At 38.9% G+C, this 16,492-nt stretch overlaps 1 protein-coding gene and 1 non-coding gene across 3 annotated transcripts in view; one reads left to right on the top strand and one right to left on the bottom strand.

The window, feature by feature from the left end:
- Positions 1-16,492, top strand: part of DYM (dymeclin) — a 449,579-nt gene that overhangs the window by 399,326 nt on the left and 33,761 nt on the right. The window lies entirely within an intron of this gene.
- On the bottom strand, positions 2,672-2,778 carry LOC128572261 (U6 spliceosomal RNA). Its single transcript, XR_008376153.1, has one exon. It is a non-coding gene; the product is annotated as a U6 spliceosomal RNA (small nuclear RNA).

Genomic DNA, 16,492 nt, shown 5'->3' with positions numbered 1-16,492 from the left:
AGCAACATTTGTTAAGTAGGGAATCTTTTCCCCACTGAATGTTTTTAATTGGCTTGTAAAAACATCAAATGACAGTAAGTAGCTTGGTTCATGTCTTGGTTCTCTATTCTGTTCCATAAATCTACCTCTCTGTTTTTGTGCCACTACCATGCTGTTTTGATCACTCTCGATTTATAGTATAGTCTGAGGTCCAGTAGCGTGATGCCTCCTGCTTTGTTTTTATTTCTGAGTAATGTCTTGGCTATTCGAGGTTTTTTCTGATTCCATATAAAACAAAGTATTATTTTTTCAAGATCTTTAAAGTATGACACTGGAGCTTTAATAGGGATTGCATTAAAATTGTATATTGCTTTGGGTAGTATGGACATTTTAACAATGTTGATTCTTCCCAGCCATGAGCATGGTATGTTTTTCCATTTGTTAACATTTTTAGCTATTTCTTTTCTTAGAATTTCATAGTTCTCTGTATAGAGATCTTTCACGTCCTTTGTTAGATATAACTCCCAAATATTTCATCTTCTTTGGCACTACTGTGAATGGAATAGAGTCCTTAACTGTTTTTTCAGCTTGACTATTGTTGGTATATATAAAGGCTACTGATTTATGAATGTTGATTTTGTAACCTAAGATGCTTCTGTGTTCCTTGATCACTTCTAAGAGTTTTGTAGTAGAGTCCCTGGTGTTTTCCAGATATACAATCATATCATCTGTGAAGAGCGAAAGTTTGATCTCTTCTGACCCTATAAGGATACCCTTCATCGCCTGTTTTTCCCTAAATGTGATGGCTAAAACTTCCATTACAATGTTAAAGAACAGTGGAGACAATGGGCAGCCTTGTCTGGTTCCTGATCTGAGTGGAAATGATTTCAATTTAACTCCATTCAATACGATATTGGCTGTGGGTTTGCTGTAGATGGCCTCTATCAGTTTAAGAAATGTCCCTTCTGTACCAATTTTCATAAGTATTCTGATCATGAAGGGATGCTGGATATTATCAAAAGCTTTTTCTGCATCAGTTGAGGGAATCATATGGTCTTTGCTTTTTAATTTGTTTATGTGCTGAATTATACTTATAGATATACATATATTGAACCAGCCTTGAGACCCTGGGATAAAACTGACTTGGTCATGATGTATAATTTGTTTGATGTGTTGCTGGATTCTGTTTGTTAGGATCTTGTTGAATATTTTTGCATCTATATTCATTAGTGATATTGGTCTATAATTTTCTTTTCTTGTTGGGTCTTTTCCTGGTTTGGGAATCAGGGTGTTGTTTGCTTCATAGAACGTGTTAGGTAGTCTCCCTTCTTTTTCTACCTTTTGGAACAGGTTGAGTAATATAGGTACTAGTTCCTCTTTAAAGGTTTGGTAGAATTCTGTTGTGAAGCCATCTGGTCCCAGGCTTTTCTTTTTAGGGAGATTTTGTATAGTTGTTTCTATTCAAGAACTTGATATTGGCCTGTTCAACATTTCCACTTGATTCTGGCTAAGTCTTGGAAGGTTGTGTGTTTCCAAGTATTGGTCAGTTTCCTTCAGATTTTAATATTCCTGAGAATAAAGTTTCTTGTAATATTCATTAAGGATTTTTTGAATTCTGAGGAGTTTGTTATGTTGTCTTTGTCATTTCCGATTGATGAGATTAGAGATTTTACTCTTTTTTTCCTGGTTAGGTTACCAAAGGTTTATCTATTTTATTGACCTTTTCAAAAAACCAACTTTTTAATTTATTGATCTGTTGTATAATTCTTTTGTTTTTAACTTCATTTAATTTTGCTTTAATTTTGGTTATTTCTTTTCTTCTATTGGGTTTGGGATTGGAGGATTGTTCTTCTTTTCCAGTTGTTTGAGGTTTCCCATTATGTTGTTAACTTCCTCTCTTTCCGTTCTCTTGAGGAAGGCTTGCAGTGCTATAAATTTTTCTCTTAGGACTGCCTTTGCGGTATCCCAGAGGTTCTGATAATTCATGTCTTCATTGTTGTTTTGTTCCAAAAATTTGGCAATTTCCTTCTTAATCTCATCTCTGACCCAGCTATCATTCAGCATAAGGGTATTTAACTTCCATGTTTTTGTATGGGTATGCAGGTTCCTATTGTTACTGAGTTCAACTTTTATTCCATGGTGGTCCGAGAGGATGCAAGGAATAATTTCTATTCCTTTAAATTTACCGAGGTTAGACTTGTGACCTAAGATGTGATCAATTTTGGAGAATGTTTCATGGGCTGATGAGAAGTATGTGTATTCAATTTTGTTGGGATACAATGTTCTGTAGATGTCTCCTAAATCCAAATGTTGGATGGTTAGGTTTAAATCTAAAATTTCTTTGCTCAGTTTCTTATTGGAGGATCAATCCAACACTGCCAAAGGAGTGTTGAAATCTCCGACTCTTATGGAGCTGGCGGAAATCAAGTTGCTCATGTCCGTTAGAGTTTCTCTTATAAATTGAGGTGCATTCTGTTTGGATGCATAAATATTGATAATTGAAATCTCATCAGATTGAGTATTACCCTTAACAAATATGAAGTGACCATTCTTATCCTTCCTTACTTTTGTTGGTTTAAAGCCTATTGTGTCTGCAAATAGAATTGCAACACCTACTTTTTTCTGATTACCATTGTCTAAAATATGGGCGACCATCTTTTCACCCTGAGTCTATATTTATCTTTTTTTTTTTTTAAATATGGAACACTTCACGAATTTGCATGTCATCCTTGCGCAGGGGCCATGCTAATCTTCTCTGTATCGTTCCAATTTTAGTATATGTGCTGCCGAAGCCAGCACTGTATTTATTTTTTAAGGTAAGATGTGACTCTTGTATGCAGCAAATATCTGGCCTGAGTTTTTGTATCCATTGAGGCAACCTGTGCCTCTTTAGGGTACAGTTTAAGCTGTTCACATTAATGGAGAATATTGATGATAAGTCTGGTAAAATTTTGGGTATGGAGTTTTTCGAAAGTCCAGTGGACATTTTTAATCCTTTCGCCACTGTGGAAGTTGGGGTTTGATCAAAAGTTTCTGAGTGAGTTTACTTTTGTGGTAGAGGATTGGGCTGGTCATTATGGAAGATAGGTCGGAGAATATCCTGAAATGCCGGTTTGGTTATGGCAAATTTCTTCAACATATGAATGTCATTAAAGTATTTAATTTCTCCATCATAAATGAAACTCAATTTAGCGGGATACAGGATCTGGGGTTGATAGTTATTTGTTTTAGGAGATTAAAAGTCAATGACCACCCTCTTCTGGCTTGAAAAAGTTTCAGCAGAGAGATCTGCAGTCATTCTAATATTCTTCCCTTTGTAGGTAATGGATTTCTTACATCTGGCTGCTTTCAGAATTTTCTCCTTCATATTAACTTTAGTGAAGTTAATTATGATATGCCTGGGGGATGTCTTATTCAGGTTGAGTCGTGCTGGGGTTCTGAAACTGTCTGCTATCTGAATTTCAGAATCTCTTGGCATGTCTGGAAAACTCTCTTTCATAATTTCATGGAGAAGGGCCTCTGTGCCTTGCGAAGCCACTTCATCACTTCCAGGATTCCAGTGAGGCAGATATTACCCTTCTTTGAATTATCCCAGAGCTCTCTGAGAGAATGATCTGTTTTTGTTGTCCATTTCTCTTCCTCTTTAACAGTTTGGGAGCGTTCAAAAGCTTTGTCTTCAATGTCAGAAATCTTTTCTTCTGCTTGCTCCACTCTGTTACTGAGGGATTCTACTGTATTTTTCAGATCTTTGAGGGCTGCAAATTCTTGCTTCAGTGCGTCAAAATCTTTGTTGGTTTTGTCTTTACATTCGTTAAATTCTTAAGTCAACTTTTGAATTTCTCCTCGAATTTCTAATTCTGACTTTTGAATTGCTCCTCAAATTTCTAATTCCAAATTTTCCTCCATTCTATTAATCTTGTTTGCAATCCAAATTCTGAATTCGATTTCTGACATCTTGGCCAGCTGTTTATGAATGGAATCTTCAGTTACATCTGCCAAATCATTCCTTGGTGGGGGTTGATCCATTCTGGTTATTCATGTTACAAGATTTTTTCCACTGATTCCACCCCATGATTATTTTACAATGTTTGACTTTTCCCCTGTAGCTTTGTCAAGGACCCATACAGTGCTACGGCCTGAGAAACTGGGAACCTGTTTGGTGTGGTGTGCCTAAGTGGTTCTGTCTTGTTTTCAGCTGGTCTCTGTCCGTACCTAGCAAAACAGTTATTCTGGGTTGAAGTCTCAGCTGTGGAGAAATACCAGCAATTAAGTCACCCCGCCCCCCCACAGGTAACTATTGGAAAAGGAAAATCAAACCTTCCTACAACCACACACCCACAGCACCACTTGGATAGTCCTCAGGCAATTGGCTCAGTTCCAAAGGTCCAAATCAATTGTCTCAGTCAGCACCTGTCTCATGTGGGAGAGTTTAATAGGTCTCTGGCATCTAGATCGCAGGGGTCTGCTGACAACTCAAATATGACTTGCTCTAGTGCTCCGTGAAGTCAGGAGGACCCACCCAGCAAATAGATTAGTCTGGGAAGGTTGAATGCCCCATTATACAGAAACCCCAACATCAAAAATGGTAAATTAGAGACTAATTGTGTGTGTCCAGCAATGATCTTTGCTCATCAAATAGATTTTTTGCTTGTTCTTTCAAATAGAAATGACCTTATTACATTTAAAATAGGAATACAAAGCACTTAAAGTCAACCTTTCTTAGTCATTAGTAAGTTAAACTTGAGATATGTTTGCTGTTAAATTATATTTTTGTTCACTTGTCTTGCAATGAGATTGGAAAAAACATATTTTATACCCAGTTTAAGAAGTTTATTGAATCACAATATTTCTGGTCCTGTATCATATCTAGAATATAGTTAAGATTTGATCTACTAATAAAACCATCTCCTGTTGTTTTTACTATTTAAATTGAAAGATACAGCATATATACAAATGACTACATAAACTATAAAGATACACTTTAAAAGAATAATTACAAAGTGAATATCCGTGTAATCACTATTCAGATCAGGAAATGGAATACAGCTAACAGCCCAGAAATCCCAATATGTCCTTTACCCCTAGAAATAAGCACTGACCTGACTTTTTGTGGGTAATTTCTTGTTCTTTTTCTTTTTTTCTTTTTTTGTAGAGACAGAGTCTCACTGTACCGCCCTCGGTAGAGTGCCATGGCATCACACGGCTCACAGCAACCTCTAACTCTTGGGCTTATGCAATTCTCTTGCCTCAGCCTCCCGAGCAGCTGGGACTACAGGCACCTGCCACAACGCCCAGCTATTTTTTTGTTGCAGTTTGGCCGGGGCTGGGTTTGAACCCACCACCCTTGGCATATGGGGCCGGCGCCGTACTCCCTGAGCCACAGGCGCCCTTCTTGTTCTTTTTCATAGTTTTATCATCTGTGTGCATATTCCTAAATAACAAGATGTCCAATTCTGGACTTCTCATAAGTGGAATCATGCACTATATTTTCCTTTGCGACTTTCTTCTTTCACTCAACCTTTTATGAGAGACATTGATGTTGAAGATTTTAATACCCTAATGGCAGAACAACTAGATAGAAAGACAGCAAGAATATAGAGCTGGACAATAATATCAACCAACTTGATCTAACTGGCATCTACAGAGCACTCTACCTATAGCAGCAGAATCTACATGCATTTGAAATGCCCTCGGAACATCCTTCAAGTTAGACTACTTGGTGGGTCCCAATACAAATCTCAAATATAGAAGATTTGAAAGCATACGAATCTATGTGTTTACTGACCACAGCAAATTTAAATTAGAAATCAGCAATAGACTTATATTTTGGAAATCTCCAAATATCTGCAAATTTAACAATACACTTTTAATGGGCACAATGGAAATTAAAAAACATTTTGAACTGAATGAAAATGTGACACATCAAAATTTATGGGATGTAGCTTAAGCAGGACATAGAAGAAGAGTATAGCTTCAAATTCTGTGTTACCAAAAAAGCAGTGTATCAAATAAATAAGCTTTCACATTAAGGAGCTAGAAAAAGAAAAGCAAATTAAGCCCACACAAGCAAAAGGGCAAAAATCATAAAGATCAGAGCACCAACAAATGAAATAGAAAGTAGAAAGAAGGTAGATAATATCAGACCAAAAGCTGGTTCTTCAAAAGATGAATAAAAGAGATAAACCTTTACCTAGAACGGGCAAGAAGAAAAGAGGAGACAGATTTCCAAAATGAAGAATGATAGAAACACATTATTATTGACCCTGCAAAAATTAAAAGAAATATAAGGGAACACAGTATTATACACAACTTTAAACAAGTTAAACATTATAAGTGAAATGGACAACTTTTACATAAATAAAGATCAAATTTTCTTAAGCAGAAAATCTGAATAGACCTATCACTAGTTAAAAAACAAAAATGAATTAGTAATTTAAATCTCTTAACAGGAACACAATTTCACATATCTCTACTGGTAAATAGTTTTTATAAAGAAGTGATATGAATCCTACACAAAATCTTTCAGAAATTAGAATAAGAAGAATGCTTCCTTACTTATTCAGAAGGGCCAATATTACCTTCATACCAAACCACACAAACATCACAGGAAAAGAAAAGTATAAACTAGTATCTCTCGTGATACTAGTACAGATGAAAATCCTTTACCAAATGTTAACAACTGACACCAATACTATACAGAATGGATTGTACACTGTGACCAAGTTAGCTTTATTTCAGGGATGCAAAACTGGTGTAATATCCAAAAGTCAAACAATGTAATATATCATATAAATAGAATAAAAAGGCCATATGATCATTTCAATAGACCACAGGTCAAATCCTGTATGCCACCTGGTTTTATAAATAAAGTTTTTATGGAACACAACTACACCCACTCTTTTATGTATTCTTTGTATTTGCTTTCATACTACAATAGAAAAGTTAAGTAGTTGTGACAATGATCCTATGGTTCACAAAGCCTAAAATATTTATTTCCTGGCCCTTTACAGAAAATGCTGACCCCCCACAATAGATAAGGACAACACCTAACTTCTATTCATGATTAAAATTCCCATAAACTAGGGAACATCCTCACCTGGTATTGGGCAGCTGGAAAAAACCTTCAGCTAATGTCATACATGGTAGTGAAAGGCTGGATTCTTTTACCTCTAATCAGGAAGAAGGCATGGATGTCTGTTTTCAGCCCATCCATTCAGCATATGCTAGAGGTCCTTGCACGCATTAAGACAGGGTAAAGAAACCAAATGTGTACAGAATACAAGATGAAGAAATAAAGCTGTCTATATATGCAGATAAAATTATCCTGTTTGTAGACAATCTAAAGGAATCCACAACCCAACTAATAGAACTAATAAATGAATCTAAAAGGTTGCAGGATAAAAGATTAGTGGACAAAAGTCTACCGTGTTTCTCTATACTAAAACAATGCTGTATGGACAGGGGTATGCTCAGGAGTGTGCTGTGTATTTGTAGGTTTGATTACACGTCAAACTGGCACTCAAAATGGTTGCACCAATTTATACTTCCATCAACAGTGTTCAGAAGTTCTTGTTTTTCTGCGTACTCCAAAAAGGACGTCTTCTGTTTTATTTTTTATTAATCTAGTAGACATGTGTATCTCCTTGTCGCCAAATACATTCTTTATTCTTTTCTGCTTCCTAGGATAACCCTGGTTACCTCTTGCTTCTGGAAATGTCATCTAAAGCATGAAATTATTCCGGGGTTCCTCACTTGCATCTAGATAGGGGATTCCTTCCAACTTCACCCCCTAAACATAGGTGTATCTTATCATTGGGTCTTTCACAGTCTTGGCTGTGCCAGTCTCATCTAAGCCCTCTACTCTAATCCGCACTCAGCCATGCCCTCTTGCCAAGGCATTACTTTTATTTTTCTATCTCTTTGCCTTTGGATATACTACTTCCTGTCTTCCTTTACAATTCTACCCTTGTTTCAGAAGATAGTGCCAAAACCCTCTCTCATGTCTCCAGCTCCTTTACTATTTTATAGTTTTTATCCCATGCTACCTCATATATGAATATATATCTTGTTTTTAATCTTTCATTTCATTTTAAGTTTGTTGCTGTTTGCTATGTTTGCTTCACCCATCTTTTTTCTTTTTTCCTCTTTCTTTTTTTTTATTTGAGACAAGAGTCTCACTTTGTCACCCTTGGTAGAGTACCCTGGCATCATAGCTCACAGCAACCTCAAATTCTTAGGCTCAAGCGATTCTCTTGCCTCAGCCTCCTGGATAGCTAGGACTATAGGCACCCCCCACAAGGCCAGCTATTTTTAGAGATGGGGTCTTGTACTTGCTTATGCTGGTCTCCAACCCGTGAATTCAGGCAATCCACCCACCTCAGCCTCCCAGAGTGCTAGGCAACTTCCCCTATCTTAATGTAATATTGCCTGTATAGAATAGCTACTCATTAAATACTGTTGAGTGAATTAATGCAGAGTGGTTGATAATCAGCAGGAATTAAATTTCTGCTTCTAGGTATCATGGTCTAAGACCCTACCAGATAATACCCCTGCAGAAAACAAGTATAAAGTCTGGACAGGTGATACAAAACGTAACTATCTGAGGGTGCTAGAAAGTGATTGGAAGCAAAGAGACTGCAGGGAATTCATGCTCACTTAGAGGACAGGAGATAGGAGGCTCTAAAAGTTGTCATTTCCATAGCTTTTAGCCTAAGCACAGTCTCAGCAGAGTACAGTCATGACATGGTGGCAAGGGGCTCATTTGGGAAAACTGAATATTTCTGGCCTGGGGGACCACAGAAGAGAAGCTGGAAAGGCAAGAATGCTGAAGACAGCAGAGGAATCCCAGGAGGGAAGGAGTCAGAGGGGGAGCCCCAAACCGTGTCTGTCCACATCTCTGACTGATCCCTCAGTAATCACACAGAAGAAACACTCCAAGCAGCTTGGCCAAAGACCGGAAAATCTGAACTAAGCCCAGCTCTGAAGACACAGAAGTGTGAACACATGAAGAAAGGCTCCAGTAGACACTGTTGACTTAGAGCAGTGTTCTCAACCCACCTAATGCCTCCTAATGCCTTGACCCTTTAATATAGTTCCTCATGTTGTGGTGACCCCCAACCATAAAATTAGTTTCGTTGCTACTTCATAACTGTAATTTTGCTACTGTTATGAATGGAATGTGAATATCTGATATGCAGGATGTATTTTCATTGTTACAAAGGGGTCGCAACCCACAGGTTGGGAATCACTTACTTAGAGGATGGTAAATATCAGAGCTACTTCCTGTCTCTGGCACGTTTAGCCTTGGGCTGACTGCAGTCACGGCATCACACTGCAAATACAGCACAGGTGGGGCGTGTGGAAAAGTTACTGAACCTTTCTGGACTGAAGAAATAGGAAAGAAAACCTGAGAATCCATGAACTCTGGAAGTAGTGGAGAAATCCCAGGGAGAGAAAGTCAGAGAAGAGAATCCTTAACCTCTGCCTACCCGCATCTCTGACTGAACCTTGAACCGCACATCTGCTGAGCAAACTTAAAGCAGCCTAGATCTTAAAGAAAAAGATCTAAACAGAGACCAGAGCTTCCACTCAAAATACAGAGTTTGCAGTTCAAGCCCAGACAAGAATCTCTACAACTTAATATTATACAATCCAAAATTTCTCAACATCCAAAGAATCAAGAAAATGGAATACATTCTGTACATCAAAGAAAATCAATGGAGTTCAACCCCAAGATGACCCAGTTAGCCCCAACAGATAGGGATTTTGACCTAACTACAGTATTATACTATGACATGAGGCAGGTTTTCAATGCATGAAAATTTCAGCAGAAAGGAATATATTGGCCAAGACATAGAAACAATAAAAAAGAGCCAAATGGAAAAAAGATAGAAGTTTGCAGATACAAGATGCTAACACCAAGGGGAATAAACACAAAGAATTCATATCAAGGCACATGAGCATCAAAACTGTTGGAAGACAAGGATAGAGACCAAGAGAAGACATCATAGTACCACACAGTATACAGTGCCCTTCTGTGAGGGCACAATGATCCGGTTACCATCTCACTGCTCATCAGAAGTCATACAGGTTCAAAGAGCATGAAACAACGTAGAAGCACTGAATGAAAAACAATTGTCAACCCAGAATTCTGTGTCTAGTGAAAAGATCATTCAAGAATGAAAGCAAAATAGAATACAGACCCTCAGTGCTAGTACAGCTGGCGGCTTAAGCTCAGCTGTGGTCTGAGGAATGTCAACTATTCAACATGGAGGGGGAGGTCGATAAGCTGGAACTCATGTTCCAGAAAACTGACTCTGATCTGGATTACATTCAGTACAGGCTGGAATATGAAATCAAAACTAATCATCCTGATTCAGCAGGCGAGCTGTCACCACTGACGGAAGAAGAGAAAAATGCAGCAGAGCAATTAAAATCTCACATGCCAGACTTAGGAAGAAATGGACTTCCAAAAGGGAACTCTAATAGAGAAGAGATCAATCCCAGAAAAACTTAGGAAGATGTCTTTAAGGTTTGATGACGAGGGGTAGGGGCTGGTGAAGGAGAAGGAGGTCTGGCTTGAAGGACTGGATCGTGCTGCCTTTCGTATGAGAGAAGAGTATAAGAATTAGGGCAGATATATAAATAAAGTTCAGCCAAAATGATGAAATTGGAATAAAGGGATTTACTTACACACATACGCAGTCTTGTTATTTTAGAAAAGTAAGTCCCTTAATGCTATTTTGCTTTATCTGTTTTCCTTTTGTGTGGTTAGGATACCGTAGATGTTCTGATCTATCATAAAAGAATTTTAGTCTATTAAAAAAGAAAGAAAGCAAAATAAAAATATTGCAAGGTAAAAAACAAAACAAAACTATAGAGAATTTGTTGCCAGTGGACTTGCATCATAAAAAAATGCTGAAGGGGCTCGGCACCTCTAGCACAGTGGTTACAGTGCCAGCCACATACACTGAGGGTGGCAGGTTTGAACTCAGCCCAAGCCAGCTAAACAACAATAAAACTGCAACAAAACAATAGCCGGATGTTGTGGCGGGCGCCTGTAGTCCCAGCTACTTGGGAGGCTGAGGCAAGAGAATTGCCTAAGCCCAAGAGTTTGAGGTTGCTGTGAGCTGTGACACCACAGCACTGTACCAAGGGCAACATAGTGAGACTCTGTCTTAAAAAAAAAAAAAAGAAAATTCTGAAGGAAGTTCTTTAGGCTGAACAGAATTGATACCAGCTAGAAACTCAGATTTCAAAGAAGAATGAAGAGTATTTACCACAATGATAAATATCTAAGTAATGCAAATTGTTCATCTTTGTATTTTTATAGATTTATATATAACATAGGAGATCTGACAAGTACTATGAACTAACTACCTTGACTTGATTGATAGTCATAGAACATTTTGCCTGACAAAGACAGAATTCTCACCTTTTCAATGTACATGGCACATTTATCGAGATAGACTGTATTTTGAGCCATAGAACAACTCTCAATAAATTTAAAAGCATTAGTCATCAAATGAGAGGATTAGAAATGAATAAAATGCTAGACAAGGCAAAATTGAGACAGCAGGCACATATACGTCTGCCTGGGCCCACAGGGACAGCACAGAGAGTCCAGAGCAGAGACGAGAGGGGACTTGTTAGGTGGGGGACCTATTTTTGTCCTGGTTGCATCGGTGGTCACATGATTGCATACAAATAACAAGATTTATCAAATTGAACACTTAAGATGAATGAATTTCATTGTATGATAATCTCAACAAGCAAGAACTACGGAAGCAGTTTGGTCATTTTCACCCAACAAATGCCAGAATTCAATTCAAAAATGTTAGTTTAAGACCAAAAAAACATTGCCAAAAGGAAAAAGGAGACAAGTACCTTTGAGAAGCTCCCGTGCAGGATATCGTATGTCCCACTATAGAAAAGAGCTAATTTATGGGAAGAGCGTTAAAGAGTTCAGCTTTGGGGAAAAAGGAGCTATACAAACTAAGCTTCTGAGGAAGATTTAAGAGCTTTTTTCCCCCCACATTTCTTCTGGTACAACCCGGAACTAGTTCTTGTAACAGAGAGGAAAAGCTATGTAATACCGACCCTGAAAAACCGCGCTGCTTTTTGTACAGTAAAAAAAATATTTTCATCTGAGCATATTATCTATCAAAAGTGATCAGGGCTGACAGCAGTGGCTTGTTGTGTGGTATCCACGGCCTCTCTGTGGCACCCCCAGGAGAATTCTGGTAGTAAGTGACGGCTAACATATTTTCACAGTACCTTCAAGGGCTGTTTTAAAGTAGAACATACAATTCACCGCTTCCCAAGTTCAGGATATGAACATTTTACATTTTATACTGTTATTACATTTTTACATGATAACTCTTTATATAAAAAGTAAAATGTCTTCAGAAATATTATTTCATGTGGCCTGTAGTCTCAAAACCTAAACACAGTGCTTGCTATTACATGGACGTGAATTACCTGGACAATTACAGTAGGGAGTTTTAGCCAAACATTTTTCAGTAGTTTACTTTTGGCACAATCTCTGTAAGATGGAGAGTAACTCAAAAGTAGGAAATAATTTATAGTGTCATCCAGGAATAGAAAAGCATGGTAGTTTTTCTTAATTATGTCTTCCAGACTCAGAGTTTTAAAAATCATAATATTTTTCATGTGATTACAACTGTGTTCATATTTATATATCTGTACACACACAAACACACACAGAGAGACATACACACAGAGAAAGATTATTCCCCAAAATGAAAATATTGACTTACTTTGAGTAATCAGATTAAGGGTGAGTTGGGTTGGTTGGTTGTCTGTTTTGCTTTGCTTTTTTGCAATGTACTGTAATGCTGTCACACTGTTTCTACAGTAACAGGGCGACCTGCTAACTCATTTCCAACATTGCCCTTCCAAAATGGGGCATAAACATTGCCACAGCCTCTGCATAGGAAAATACGTGTTAGCAAACTTCGAAGTGTATGGAATTTAAACTCTTTTCATATTATATAAGATCTTTACTGTAAACTAGCCAGAATGTTTCCCGGCAGAAAATAGTAATTATGTCTTCCACTGGAAAGAGCACTTCATAAAACGTTTTTTCTCTATAAAGCAGTAAACCGTCCTTTGATCCCTTTCTCTTCCCCACTGCCATTCTTTGTTTCCAAGACTCATAAGTAGTAAATGTTTTGAATTCTCCCTGACATTTTGTGGCACTACCCCCACCAACAAAATGAGAGTGGAACTTCATATCTCTAGTTTTGCTCATACTCAGGGCCATTTTCCCAATGAGGATCCAGAAATGTGTACTCTCCTCTTCACTCGGCCACTGACCCCCTGTTTATCCATCACTAAATCCCTCTGTCCTTAGCTCAATCATTGGATATATTTGCTCACTTTAATTAAACATTTCTGAGTGACCCTGATCTGATCCTTGGATGAGAATCTGAAGAAAGGAATAAGGAATGATGGGGTGGGAGTACCCCAAGGTGGTATACAGGACACAAGCCTTGGCCATTCAAACTTGGTCTGCCCCGGACATTCCAGCACAACCTCCTCCTCAGGAAATGCAAACTTGGCCCTGAGATGGGGCCATCTGAGGACTCAGGTTGTTCAATAAGAACCTGGAAGGAAGGAAAAACATAGTGAAAGAGGGGATGTCCCTGGCTCCTCCTCATAATAAGTACCTCAAATCCTTGTGTGTGCAGACCCTGGCTGTAGAAACCAAGCTGCACAGCTTCCTCCAGCAAAGAAGCAGAGGGTCAGGCTCAGTGACTGGCCTCCTAGGTTTTTGGTTGATAAGCATCAGGGGGACCCTGTCCTATCTGACTCCACAGTCTTCTCCTTAGCAGTCTCAACACTATCACTCTTCACCTCCTCCCTTCTCAGCCATCACCCCCTTTTGGCTTCTGAATTTAAGATGATCCTGAAAGCAGCCATATTCAGAAGAAAACCAAAAGACATTTTAGTCCTCTTGGAATTTATTGTATAAGAAACCCTTTACAGAATATTTACAAAGAAAGGTTCTTGAGATTAATTAGAGGCCTGAGATTTGCTTTTGGCCATTAAACTCAGTAGTCAGATGTAGCTCTAGTCTACAAAGCACTGACAATTATCCTTTAAATAACTCAGTTTTCATGTTATAAAACAGACTAATTCTCCTACCTCAAGAGCTGTTTTTAAATTAAACCTTTTGATTCTTATAGTTTTGCTTATTTTCTGAATTTAGAAGTACCATGTCCAGCTATTATATATAGATAATTAAAATTTGAAATGGTTCATAAGCACAGTGCTGTTATTCCTCTGTATCTTTGGGAGATAGGACCCCCAGCAGAGATCAAAATCTATGGATGCTAACGTCCTTGACATAAAGTGGTATAGTATTTGTAGGGTACTTTGACCCAACCTTAAAAACCTCCAACCTCTGGGGGTGCTGGGTTGGGTGGTTCCCTTGAGGTCAGCAGCTCTTTGTCAGCCTGATCAGACACAGTACCCCACCTCCACCAGGTACAGAAAAAAGACAAAATACTATAAATCAAACCGAAACAAACAAAAACCCTTACGGGATAAAATTGGAGGGAAAAAAACAAATAAGAGGGACAGAACCACTAGCAAAAATGAAGTTCTTATTGTTAACTAAGGCAAAAAAATGAAAGATCATATTTAAACTAGAATAGTGAAGAAAAAAAGAGAAAAAAGAAAAATGTAGAGAAAAAAATGTTGAAATTAAGGGGAAAAAACAAACCCAAACCAAAATACTAGAACAGTATATATATCTTGCTGAATATTGTCCCAGCAACAGGTGATCTTCTGAGGCATAGGATGTTAACCACAATGTTGATACAGCTGTACAAGATGGAGACTGGAGGCCTCTGCTGATTCCTCAGGCCCCGCAGGCTTGGGAGCCCAAATGTCTCCTCAGCCCACTTAAAAGACACTCCAAACTGTGAACCTTGGCTAAGCAGAAGCTTTCCAAGGAAAGCACTTATCCCTGGGATCTCTCCTGGAGTGGCTGCCATGGCTGCCCGCTTATCCAGTGCGCCAAAACCAGTCTCACTCTATGCCCCTGAGGGCCAAGGCTATAATCTGCCAAACACTTAGATCTCTGCTCTTCCCCAGCATCTCAGTCCCCACCTTTGGGCAGCTCAGTCACTAGGTTACTCGCCCAAGGTCTCCCTGCCATCCCTGCAGTGCAACCCTCAGGGGCAGCTCCCCACAGAAGCTGTGCGGGCAGCCCACAGCTGAACTATATTAGCTCCTTTCTGGCTCAGCAGCTCAGTCTGGGGGCCCCATGCAACGCCCAAAGTCGTCCGCACACCCACCCAAAATCTCCCAAGGCAGTTCAGTCGAGTGCCCAAGTCCAGAAAAACCAAAACAACCCACAGGTAAGGTTTTTCCTGCTTGTAGCCTCACTGTTGCTATGGTTACAGCTGCAGGCAGCCTCCCACTGAACAAACGCACCTGCCACTTGCCAGTTCTCCACCGCTTTTGTCCTCCTCATGGGGTCCAGAAGTCTCTCGCTGACTCCCTGTGTCACCAAAGGGAAGTTTCTGGGCAGATCCCACCAGCCAGAGATGCCTCGAGTCTTCTCTCCACAATCTCACTCAGCCCAGTTGCACAGAAGCTGTTCCTCGGCTGGCATCTTGCTCCAGAAGTCCTCACATATCTTTTTTATAGTAATGTCTTAGGATATAAACTCAATGTTCACAAGTCAGTAGCCTTTGTATATGCCAGTAACAGCCACGATGAGAGGCTAATTAAGGACGCAACTCCCTTCACCATAGCCCCAAAGAAAATGAAATACCTAGAAATACAACTAACAAAAGAGGTGAAGGACCTCTATAAAGAAAATTATGAAACCCTTAAGAAAGGAAATAGCAGAGGACTTTAACAAATGGAAGAACATACCATGCTCATGGCTGGGAAGAATCAACATTGTTAAAATGTCTATACTTCCCAGAGCAATCTACTGATTCAACGCCATCCCTATTAAATACCAACATCCTATTTTCAAGGCTTGGAAAAAATGATTGTGTTTTGTATGGAACCAGAAAAAAAACCGTATAGCTAAGGCAGTTCTTAGTAATAAAAACAAAGCTGGGGGCATCACCATACCAGATTTTAGGCTGTACTACAAAGCCATGGTGGTCAAGACAGCATGGTACTGGCACAAAAACTGAGACATAGACATTTGGAATCGAATAGAAAACCAGGAAATGAAACCAACAACTTACAACCACCTAATCTTCCATAAACCAAACAAGAATGTACACTGGGAGGAAGACTCCCTATTCAATAAATGGTGCTGGGACAACTGCATATCCACATATAAAAGACTAAAACTGGACCTGCACCTTTCTCCACTCACAAAAATTGATTCAAGATGGATAAAGGACTTAAATTTAAGGCATGAAATGATAAAATTTCTCAAAGAAAGCATAGGAAAACACTGGAAGATATTGACCTGGGGAAAGACTTCATGAAGAAGACTGCCATGGCAATTGCAACA

Source organism: Nycticebus coucang, chromosome 19 (genome assembly GCF_027406575.1).
Source record: "Nycticebus coucang isolate mNycCou1 chromosome 19, mNycCou1.pri, whole genome shotgun sequence".
NCBI lineage: Eukaryota > Metazoa > Chordata > Mammalia > Primates > Lorisidae > Nycticebus > Nycticebus coucang.
Note: the sequence above shows the minus strand (reverse complement) of the source record. Positions and strands in the feature narration are given on the sequence as shown.